Source organism: Poecilia mexicana, unplaced genomic scaffold (assembly GCF_051168715.1).
Source record: "Poecilia mexicana isolate PSO_F unplaced genomic scaffold, ASM5116871v1 scaffold_10, whole genome shotgun sequence".
NCBI classification, from domain to species: domain Eukaryota; kingdom Metazoa; phylum Chordata; class Actinopteri; order Cyprinodontiformes; family Poeciliidae; genus Poecilia; species Poecilia mexicana.
Window position 1 is genome coordinate 30,920,106 of NW_028263379.1, and position 12,869 is coordinate 30,932,974.

A 12,869-nucleotide genomic window follows, 5' to 3' on the forward strand; every position below is an offset into this window, starting at 1 on the left:
TCCCTCTGTCCATCTCTCTCTCCTTCACCTCTTTTTCTGCCTCCACTCTCTTTCTCCCAAAAATCCAATTAGCCAGGGCAAACTTCCTGCAGGAGAGGAAAGATCTATGCCAAAGCGAGGCAGGGACAGGGAGATGCTGCCAACACAAGCCCTTAACCAGAATTTTCTCAAGCTTAGCTCATCTGCTGTGGTTTGACCCGAGGGACCTTAAGGAGGGAAACAACAAGGCAGGAAAAAAAAGGAAGAAAGCAGAAGATGTTACTGAGAGAATCTCTTTAGAGAAAACTCCTGTCAGGAACATTTTTTTTCTCTTTAGCTTGAGGAAAAATAGCTGGAAGAAGTTGAATTGTGGCACTTAGACCATAAGTAAATGATAGCATCTGCTGGTAACGTGAGCAGCTATAAATATGCTAACATATGCTATGTTAGCAATGCTGAAAAATATATATATAAAAAACAAGCTGCTAAGCTAATGTTGAAACAAATCTTGAGGAATTCTGTTTCACATGAATCCATTTCATATGATAATTTATGGCAAAATGTGGATGAAGAAAAGGAGACAAGAGAAGCTAACTGCTCTGTGGTGACATGGTAGCATTGAGTGTCACACCTGGTGTCTGTTAAGATAATTAATAGATGAATAAACATGACTGATTCTTACTCAGAGGTTATTATTGGTCTAATAATACATCTTACAAACTAACCAAGAGAATACACAATAATGGATTCATAAGAACAAACAAGATGACATATTAGATGTTTTTGTTTTCATCCTCTTTTTTGCAAATGGAGTAAATGTTTCAGAAATCCTTGAAACCAGTAGAATATTTCATTTTTGTAATGAATGCTCCCATCTTTTTTTTATACTTGTCTAATTCTATAATGGTCCCAATGCCAAAAAGTGTTTCTCAATGCTGTTTTTATGATTTTGATACATTTCAAGCTGTGACTTTGAAAATAATTTTCCAGCCCAGGTTGGACCAGAGTGAAGTGTTTTAAAATTTGAGCAAAAGTAATCTGGATTTACTTAAAACAAAACAAAACAAAACAAAACAAAACAAAAACCTTCAGTAAAAAACCTTTTAGTTGCTTTACTGCCCAACTATAAGTAAAACAACTACTGCAGTTATTTTACAACTAAAGTGGTAAAACTCAAGTTATTTTACAGCTACAGCTGTAAAACCTCTCCAGACCTTGTTTTTTTTCCTCTCTCATACAAAAACATTTGTTTTCAGTGGGTTCGACATAATGTGAGTTAGTTTGCTGTCGTTTCTGCTTTTATTCTACATTTTACCCAGGGTTTCTACCAATCCTTAAAAATTCTTAAATTTGTGTATCTAAAATCAAAGTCTTAAATGTCTTAAATTCTTTTAAAAAGTAAGATAGTCTTCTTTATGTTAATCACAGATATCAAATTTTGTCTTGACTGGAATAGTTCATCTTGTATATTGTATGTTTTGTTGGGGTTTTTTTCTTTGTCAGGCAAGAGTTTGAGTCACATTCAAACAATTTCATTGTGTTCTGTGACTGGAGGGATTTGAGGCTACCGCTAACTCACTGCTAACATACCCGTACTTGCTAGCTATAACCTTGCTAGTGTTCAGGAAGAATTTACTAAATAGTTAACTTTGGTCAAAGTTTGGCTCTCTCTCTTCCTTTAGATCCCAGGTCCTCTCGGCGGGCCACGTGTAGGCACAAGGAAAACAACAATGCGTGTTGACGTCACAGAATTACAGAATTTAATCCAATAAGAAACAACTTATGAATTAACAACAAAACTGCAGAACAACAGAAACATACATTCATTACCTGCGACAAAAAGATAGAAAAGGAAAAAGCAAAGACGCGTCTTTGGAGAGAGCTGGTGCAAAAAAAGGCAAAATAGTGGGAGCTATCTGACTCATTACTCCTGGGCACGAGCTTTTATAATGTAGGTGTGTCTTTCTTTTTTAATATATTCAATTAAGGCGTACCTCCGCTTGACCAACTGGAAGCTACCTTGGACACTCAGAAAAACTTAGAACTTCCCCTAATGTACTGCTGTGAACAAAGGCCATTTGCTCTTTTGTTTAACAAACGAAAAGGAGAGCCTCATCCTGAACTCCTGCGGTTTTAAAACCATCTAAATAAAGGATATACTGAGAAAAGGATTTCACAGATATGTGTGAAAGCCGGAGTCTCTCCCGCTATCTCTCCCTACATAAATTCTCAGGAACAAACTTAAATTTTGTAATTAATTTAAGGAAAGTTTATGTTAACAAACTCAGTTTTGCTCTTCTGCACTCAGCATCCCAAAAGATTGAGTCCTGCCTTAAACCAAAAATAACACATAAAATCAACAGAACAAAATGAGGTACAATTCCTTTTTCTAACCTATGAAACATAATATTCAATCCTAAGTATACAGGTTAACACAATCATTTTCCAAAACCCCATTTAGCATAAATCCTGAGTAATTTTCTAATACTAAACAAAACATTTTCATTTAATTCTAACAGTCAGAAATAATACAGTTTTCAAATCCATTCATCATCGTCTAAATTAATTCTAAAACTAAGTAATACAAGTTCCATCAGAGAATGCTATCTATAACTAAGAAAAATATCTTGTAAATTAACTGTTAGTGGTTCAAAATCTTCACACAACCCAGATGTTCACAGAAGGATTCTGATCTCCCGTGAACTCGGTAAGTTCCTGTTTCCCAAGATAATTTAAATGATACTGGCCTCTACCTTCCTGCATATGTTAATCCATGGCCTCCTGTCCTATGTGTTACGACCACAGGGGTCCAGGGAGAAGCTCTACAGATCACCCCATTTTCCTTGGTAGTTTTGAATACTTACCCAGCCATAGTTTAATTTAAATCACTAACAGAAACCTGTTCAAAGTTTAAAAATTTGTCCAAAAAGATTAATCTGTATTAAACACTAAAAATAATCATTTTTCTCAACACTAGCTAGGTAGCTTTTTTTGCATCTATTGTCAGAAAATGCAAATTTGTCGTTAGATGGCTGGAGGACGTTTGACATTTCAGGTCTTAAATGGTCTTAAAAGTCTTGAATTTGAGTTGGTGTGACCTGCAGAAACTCTGTTATTGCTTTTATTTTGTTTTTGTCCTATTTTATTATTTCTATTATTTAATCTGTTTAGTGCTTTACAGAACTTTGGCTAAGCAAGTAGGTTTTTAAACATGCTTTATAAACAAAATATATTTGGATTAGATCAAGTCTGACACTCTGTCATTGTTCCTTCTTTATTTCTTTACTGAATATTCCAACACAAAGACAGAAAATTTACAAGTGGTGGATGATTTTTCTCTTTTTTACAATCCAGTGTTGACTACAACACACCAGGGCAACTCAATATGTACTTAGTTACTTCAAAGTAAGAGCCTTAAAATGGATTCAATCACTCACCTCCTCGTCTGAAGCCCATAATCTTACCTTAGACTGACTTCTCCAGAGGAAATCACACACTGCTACCTTTGCAGTCTTCACTGTGACAACAAACATTGTGGCATTTTAATATTAGATACTCTTGTGGCGCAGGGGCAAAGCACAACCCATGTATTGAGGTCTTAGTCCTCATGCCAGTGGTCACAGTCTCAATTCCCAGCCCAGCAACATTTGCTGCATGTCTTCCACCTCTGTGATAACCCTCTTTCCTGTCAAACTACTTTCAAATAAAGGCCACTAGAGCCAACAAAACCTTTAAAAAATATATTAGATACTCTTGATCTCCAGTCTCATTAGACGTCTGTTGGTGTGAGGGACATGAAAACACTTCTCTCAGGACTTTGTCTGTGTTATGTCAGAAAATCAGGTGATAAGAAAACTCTGTGCAGTCTTGCTTCTTGGCAACTTTAAGTCTAAAGTTGCATTGTCTTTATGCCGTGCGTTCATGGCCACCATATTGAACATTCTTAACGAAATGTTCGATGTGATTTGATTCCAGGAACTTATCTTGTAAAAAGCTGATGCGCCCGACTAAAAAGCCTTTCCCAATCTAACTTTTCAGGGATACCATTGGCTGTCCTGCTACAAAAGATTAAACAGCGACTCTTAATCAGTGCCCAACAGACTCACCGTAGTTGACAACAGACAGCCAACCTTACTGAAGCTGATGACAGCGAGCAATCTAATAAGCCAAACAGATAACCGGCTTCCTGGCAAACTTTGGATTTCCCACAGGCATTGATGAGTTAATTGCGTTTTTTTTTTCTCCACTTATTCACGTAATTTTAGAAAAAAACAAAAAAACAAAAAAACTTGATGGACACAAAGCACTCAGGCGGTGTTCATATCAGCTAGAAAGCTTCCTCAGTAGAATAGAGCTCCTCTGCAGCCGCAGCTCTCCAGTAAATCCTGCTTTTTCTTGTCTGAAATTGCATTATGGGTCAGTGTACAAAGCATTTGCATGTAAAGTAATCCTGTCAAAAGTGTCTCCGGTTGTGCTGACTTCCTAGCGAGGCTCTTACAGAAGAGCAGGCTGTAATCTGTTCCACACGGAGTTAAGACTTATCCAGTAAGAAGGGATTCCCTCAGAGTGCACACAATACTGATGGACGCTTTAGAGGGAATATAATCCCGCATCCTCTGCCGTTTTAGTTCTGATGTGGGATTTCTGGAGCTAAAGAAGCTTCATGACCCTCGGCGTCATTCACTTCACTATATAACTTAAACCTAGCACCACTTATCTTGTTTCACACGGCAAAAGATTAATGCAGTAATGTAATGTATATATGCATCCATTTTTTTTTCTTTTTTGCACAACCACAACAAAAATGTGTGGTAGGTCTGTCACGATGGCAGATTTAGCTAAACGATAAAATGCCTGAGGTGCTGACATTTCAAATGGTAAACAAACACAAAGACAGAAACCTGATTTCCAAAAAAAAAAAAAAAAGATCATAAAATTGTGGTTAAAAAATAAATATTTAACACCCGAGTCTATACTTTCACCACATTTTGGTGCTGCTAAATTAAAAATGCTCTTTTGTTATGTCTTTCCCGTTTACTGTTCTGTCGTAGCTCTGGTGGTTGTCTTAGGGTTGCTGACCTGTTTGCTGCTTTAACACAAGGTGTCGACACATCCTGAAAATGTCTTAAATTCTGAAATTAAGGCATTAAATATCGTAAATTAATTCAAGAAATTGTAAGCTGATCTTAAATATGCTAATCACAGGTCTTAAATTTTGTCGTGGCAGGACTGCAAACTGCAAGCTGGCTTTTTATGTTTATTCTTAATCAGTCCCTCATGTTTATTTTCATAACACATTTCAGCAACAAGGCAGCTCAAAGGGCTTTACATCATGAAAACAACAAAAACACAAATTCATAAAAGACACCAACAAAGTCAATTGAGAAAACATTACATTTTGTCGAGTACCATAGTTACGTCGTTGTTTTGACACATTTCACAACAAATCTAGCTTTTGTTCTGGAGTCAATCTGCACATTTTGGACCAAAACCCGTTTGTCTTACATAATTGTTTGAAGAGATGAACATGACCTTCTGATTTTGAAGACATTAGTAAATAAATCAATCTGACATGTTCTTTCTCTCATTATTGAGTCATTTTGATAATTCTGTCAATTGTTAATGGTGTTCTAAAATTCAAAACAGCATATTTTAAGGCTAATTGAAACATCTTACTATATTTAATAATAATACTTGAAACTGGTAATAATAGAAGAAAACAAAGCAGAGGAAGAAGTTTTGAGCTATAAGGAAAACAATTTGGGACAAAATGTGCATTTTACTCATCTGCTCATTAAACTGCACTGATTACTATCTGGTAGAAATGTTCTTTATGCTCATTTTGTTTAATCACTATGTTTTTCTGTAGAGACCTCATAAAATTGTGGATGTATTTGCCCCTAGTTTGAACTTGTAGAGAAGACTAGGGATGATTTGGCGCTGGCCTTTCAACAGGACGATGCTCCTCGGTGCAGCAGCACAGAGAAGACATTTAGGAATGTCTGAGGAACGGAAAGCTGTCCTGTAAAGTTATGAGGGAGCTAAAATCTACTAAGTCATGTAAGGAAACCTTTAAAGGTCCAACAGTTGAAAGAACAAGCTGGAGAAATTTTCAGACGGAGAAAGGTAAAAAGTCTTCAAGAAGTAATTTCCACAAACATCAAACACACATTAAAATAATAAAAAAAAGACTTGATAAAAGAAGAAGCCTAGAAGCTTTTGTTGTTCTCTTCATCTGTGTTTGTAGTCTTTCAGAGGGTCAGATGGTGTGACAACAAAACATGCAGTAAATATAGACTATCTATCTACTATGTAGCTCCATCTTTAGCACTAGTTTCCTCGTTGTGTGAACACTTTGAAACCAAGTGGATGTAACTCAGATTTCTTGCTATAATGTTAGATTTAGTCCATGCAGAGGTGATAATATGGATAATATCGATACCATGCCAATATCAGATTGATATTAATATATTTGAATATACAATATACAAATATTAATGACAAAAATATGACTTAAGATTGATATTTTAATATTTTATGGCTTAAGATTGATATTTTGATATTTTAAGTTTCTGATTCCTTCTTGAAACTTCATTTTATTTTTATGTCGTAGTTTCTCAACTCTACCTCAAAACAGATTTAGCTTTGATCTGCTCTTAAATCAGCTTTTTTCCCCCCACATTTTATTTATTTAGGAAAAATGCACAGACATCATGTTAATATGTTAAAGTATTTTGTAGACACTTATAAACTTTTTCGATATTCTGATGTTTGAACATTATATTTCAATGGGGAAAAAAGAAAAAAGAAAACCTGAAGGCAGAAGTTTGATTATATATCACACTTTTGTAAAAAAAGTATCAGTATTGATATCTGCATCACTATTGGCAATACGGTTCTTGTATTTGCTTACCAAAACACGCTGTATCTCACTCCTCTGGGATGCAGTGGTGACTTTGGACTATAAAACATGAAATTGAGTCTGTTATGGTTTATTTACCAGAGGAGCGTCCCCTACAACCGGAACATGTGGAGATAAACAGCAGATTCTCCGTTGTTCCATTGTTTCCTGTTCTGATACAGCATTCCTCGTCTTCAGGATTCATTTCCAGCGTTTTGCTTTTCATCCCTTCTCCCTCTCTGAAGCCATTTCTGCTTTCTTTCATCTCCTCTCTCCCCTCTCACTTTCACTTCACCCGCCTTCTCTGCATTCTGCTCTTTCCGTCAGTCTCGTGTCATGTCGCATTTGTCAGGAAAAAAAGAAAGAAAGATGATTTTGCATCCACACATCTAAACCCCAGAAAGTGATTTTTCTGCATTCCGCCTTGCCCCAAAAGGCATTTGATCACACAATACCAGTCCAATCAAATAAGATGACATCTGGGTTCAGAGCCGTGTGTGTGTGTGTGTGTGTGTGTGTGTGTGTGTGTGTGTGGATACTGTATGCGTTAAACAGGCTGACATCCCCAGCCGCTTCTTTGGTCTTCCGGAAGGACCACGGGAGGAAGCAGCAGCCGAAGACTGGCTGACAGAGAAAGTGAGGAGAGAAAAAGAAGAGGAAAGGTGCTGAACCGCAGTGATGGAGAAAGTCGTTGATCGTCTCTAGAGTTGTCAAAAAAAAAAAAAAAAAAAAAAAAGAAAAAACCCCAGAATGATTGGCTTTGCTGCCGAGCCGCTCCGGCGCTCACTCGAACTTGTCAAGGCGCGGAGTGATCCCTCGGCTTTGTTCTGCGGTGCCGTACATCCCCACGAGATGCAAACACTTCTAAGACTTGTCGCTTCGTCGGACCGCAGTCGCGCGCCGCCGCCACATGAGAGCACTGGCGTCAAAGCAATGAGCCAGGTGGAGCCGCGCGAGCTGCCAGCCGAGCCGGAGGTGTTCTCAACCGACAAAACCCAGCGAACGAGGGACAAACCCGGTCTAAGTATAGAGCGTGTACCTCATTCAGTAAATAGCTATTAATTAGTGTTTTGAGAAGTAGTTAAACTAAAATGCCAGACAAAAAAAAAAAAAAGAAAAAGATTACATGCCCCCTGATTCTTCAGCCACTACTATATAAGTACCCTGGAGTTGAGCAACCCACATAATTTTGTCATTATTTTTAAATTATAGTGGCACAAGTTAGAGCACTTTTGACCGGCAAAATAATTCAGCAATCATGCCCGACAATTCATCTGCTGTTAATGAGTAGAGACACTTAAACACACCACTAAATTTATGCTAATTTTTCAACAGTCATTATGAGACAAAAAACAAACAAAAACAAATTGTGTCCACTTCCACATATGTTTGCAAGAGAATTTAACGTTAGACCTTTCTGTAAAGAGAAAATACAGAAACTAACAATTTTTTTTTTTATGTGTCCTCGAAAGGTTCTCACTTCATTAAGGTCTGTGTAATAGTAATAATAAAACCATTCGAGCTGCTGAGGGTTGTACAAGAGCATACAGGTCAAACAACATACTTTTAGCTTAGCCCTAAACAGAAAATAAAATTACGTTTCTTTTGCCTGATGATGCAGTCTGAGTGTTCCCTCTGATTCAGAAGAATAAACATCACTTGGGAGATGAACAGGATGTTTCTGTAGCTGAGCAACTTGCTAGCATTGCCTCTCGTCAGTCAATGTGCTTCAGCTGGCACCTTTAGCTTCCATTGGCGCCAGTACACCGGTCCTGGTTGTTCAGTACAAGTAAGGGTCTATTTTTTCACATCTGACACTGCTGGTGTGAGTTACCCTTAAGAGGTCAGCGTGACCCTTCGGTTGGCAATAATGTCCGTCCACTAGTGTGTGTTGTGTCTCCATGGTAACCAACTGTTTTACTGGCTGACTGGCGGTGGTAGTTTCCACCACTTTCCTCAGTGTGTTGGGTTTTGAATAAGACGTTCATCACAGCATCAGGAAACCTGACAGAAGACCCAGTGCCTTGTCCCTTGCATAGAACGATGGTACCACAGCCACAGATATCACCAGTTACACTGTATAGTCCTTCTCTGGGGTCAGGTTAGCATAGCTGGAAACCCCATGATGCATTTGGCTAGGTTGACACTGAATGCCTTAATGCTCAGTTCAGATTTTTTTGTGAAATTTTTGTGTGGTTATTCATATTTCCAAATTTGTGTGACTTGTATGTAATCTCCTGTGTGAACTGAAAACAAACTAAAAGTGTCCCGCATGCACTCAGTGTTTGTGGAAGTAAACATGGATGCTAATGGTATCTTGTGATTTTAAAGTTGCTGTTTAACCCGAGCCAGCCAGCTTTTGTTGTTTTTCTTCCCAGTGTTTTGTATTAGGATGCAGAACAGTGATGTTTGTCTAGTATCAACGACTTTCAGGTCGGATGGATGCAACCTGGCTGTACAAACTTAGGTAACGTTTCAAGATTAGATGCGTATCGCTTGATCACATTTCTAAAAATCTGATTTGTGTTGTTCAGAATGTCATGAAAAAAAAATCAGATACTGGAAGCATTTAGACAAAAAAAAATATTTGGATTACTTCAGACTGCTGAGTGAGCACAACCTTCAAGTCCGTCTGTTTACCCACTGGTTTCAACACTCTGTTTTCTGGGTGCTTCACTTATATTCACTTATATTCACTTATATATGTGGATTGGCATCACTTATGTGGTGCTATGTGGATTGGCATCCAGTAGGATGCCAATCCACATAGCAACCCTGTTAGACTCCAACAAATGCTAGTGATTGTGTCTAGCAGGTCTGTAAGACATCCCTTTTGTTTGGTTTCTGCTTTTTTGTAAATTTGCTTGTGTCTAGCAAGCAAATTTACAGCTACCAATGAATTAAGGCAGTTTTGAAGGCAAAAAGAGGGCCCAAGATGGTACTAGAGAGGCGTACATAATCATGTGTTCAAGTGAGTGTACATTTTCACCACATTATAGTGTGTTTTCCTGTATATTACAAAATGTGATTATGAAAACTTCAGTAAGACTCATACTGTGTGGTTTATATACAACTGCTTTAAGAGGTTGGTGGTGCAACTTATTTTTTAACTTAACTTACAAGGTGTAGTATCTATGGAAAAACTGAAACCAGTCTATTAAAAACTCTTAAGGGAGATATAAGCATTTATCAGAAACTTAAATGTTCTGGGATTCATATTGAAGAGAGCCAACCAACTCTTTGCTTTAAACATCTAATCTTATTGGCGAGACAAAAAGTTATTAAACTATAAATAGGCACCGACTTAGACATGAGAGCTTTTCATCGATGTTCTGAACTTACATTTTCTCACAGTCCAAAATGATTGGATGCTTCATTAAGTGTTCTTTTCTCTCCAAACTGTGTCCATGCAGTGCAGACGCAAGGCGACGGCTTATTTCTAATTCCTTCTCCTGGCAGTGGAATTGCTGATGCACCGCAGTCTGAATCTCCGGCACTTTGTCTGAACCGTAAATCGATGAGGAAAGCCAGGCGGCAGCCTCCATTTCCTCTGCTGTGTGAGGTGATGGAGGTGAGGGAATACTGGCTGCGATGAGATGATGCTGGAGAACACACACTGAGTCGCCACTTTCGTGGACTGGCACACGATTTACCAAACTGTTATCAGTACACATTCCCTTAGAGCCAGACAGCTCGGCCCGGACACTTTGACGGCCCAATCCGATGCATTTATAGGTTGTGTGTCATTTCTGGTTTCCAGCAGGAGGTGACCTAGTGTAATCTCAGACTCCCATTCAAATAAGGCAGCCTCTATTTAAGGGCTTACGTGAAAACCAGGATTTGTGATTATCTCCGCTGGGAATATTTTTAGTGCTGGTCACCTGCCCAGCAGCAGAACTGAGTGGAATTAGCTTGGACTTTTGCTCACTAAGCTGGGGATTTCCTCTAAGGCGCCGAAGGACATTTTACGATGATTGACGAGATTGTTGGGTGCTACGTTTTGGATGGAAGAGCATTTCAGTTTGTCAGACGGCTGTGCTTTTCAGGTACTTTGACTGTTAGCTGATGGCGTTATCAACACAACTCTTGTAGAAAGTTGTAGGAAATTTCAACAACAGTTTCCTTGACACAAAGTAGCTGGATTTCCATTAACTGTAGAATTGTGCAAATTGAAATTTCGAAAGTAAATTTGCTCAATGGAAACACCAATGTAAAAAACCCAGCTTTTTTAAATCAAATGTTCTTGCACTATTATGTGGTTTGTCAGCCGTATATGAAAAATGTTCTTGTCACACGAGTCACGTGATGAACAACCGGAGAAATGACAACAAGACGACAGGAAGTGGTAGAAGGAGCTGGCTCCACCAGATCTCTCCGAGCGTCACACGGTTCATAAAAAGTTGTGTGTCATGTTTGCTGTTTAGGCTGAGAACATCCTCAGGGTTGCCAGGTCTGATTGTATATATATTATATATCTTTTAGGTCATTGATTGCTTTCATAGAGTTGTGACAGTTCACAACATGCTTGGTCATCCTCTATTACATTCTGACCAGAACCAATCTATAAAGGACTGAACTCTGTTCCAATTCCTTTAAAATCGGGAAGTTGCCCTGGGATTTCTGTTTTACAGTGCTACTACATAGTTACACCTGATTAACCAATGACTAATCATTGATGATGTTATGCTTGACAGACTCTAGAGATTTCAAAACAAAGTATTTAAGATAGGTGCGAGAAATTTAATTTATTAAAAGTTTTGTGCTTTTCTGCCATGTAAAAAGAAATATTTGGAAATAATTTTCTCTGAACACTTTATAAAAACTATGCCAAAGTTTGTATAAAGCAGGCCAAATTTCAACAACCCATCCAAAACTGTTTATTTCTTTCCCAGTCCAATGTGTTCAAAAAGCAGCCCAATTTGGTGGAAACATACCAAATCTGGCAACATTGAACATCTACCTTAAATGAAACTCATTTCAGCAAATTGCTTCTTGCATATTTAGCCACTTTAACAGGGTGGAAGGCTTTCAGCTGGACGCAGCGTGAGTGAGATGCTGCAAATATTGTACAAACGATGTGCAAGTATCCAGGCTAACAATGACAACAAAGGAGTAACATTTATCACGGAATGCCCTTTGTGCTAATTGGCTGATTGTTAAAAATCAGCTGAGGAACAAGAAGAGGAACTGCAAGTGATGAGTGAATTGATTTGACTTCCTCCAGACAAAGGAAACAAGTCAGAAGTTACTGAGTTACTGAAAGACTTCAGATGCTATCGTTGCTTGTTGACAGCAGCTGAATGTGCACTAAAGAGCATCACTGAGGGAGTTTGAGGAACAATAGCAGCAGGAATACTACATTAAAAAGCAGCCATGTATAAATCATCATGTGTGTACTCTGGAGCACTTTCAGCCATAAAAACACTTCAATCACATGACATGTAGCCCAGATCTTTATTTGGGTCTTTTTTTGTGGTGCTCTGAATTGAATGCAGTCCCCCGACCCAGGCCCAATCCAGTTAAATCATTATCTTACACCCCTTTGTACCCCCGATCCCTCGTCTCTGAGTTGTGTTATTGCTCTCCCAGGATGGGAAGATCTCAGCTGCTCTTTCTGTGTGTGGCGCTGCTGAAACATTGTCTCTGTGTACTTGTGCATTTGTGCTAACACTCATTTTGAAGATTGTGTTTTGGCTCTCTGTTTGTCAGCGTAGGGGTCCTACAGCAAAAGCCACCTCTCTCAAAACAGATGAATCCCACTCAGTTAGAGCTATGAATTAAACATGTATTTGCTTGTTTATGTCTTTGAATGCATGTGTGAGTGTGTGTGTGTGCACAAGCATCTGTTTTTAGTGCTTCACTTTCTGTATTTCTTGTTTTTATCACCACAGGTCTACCTGTAAAAGTGGTCTGACCCCTTTTAAAGGTAGACTGTGAGTTTAGTGCCATCTTATAGCAGATTTGAGTAACTATGTCTTCTTCAGTTGTT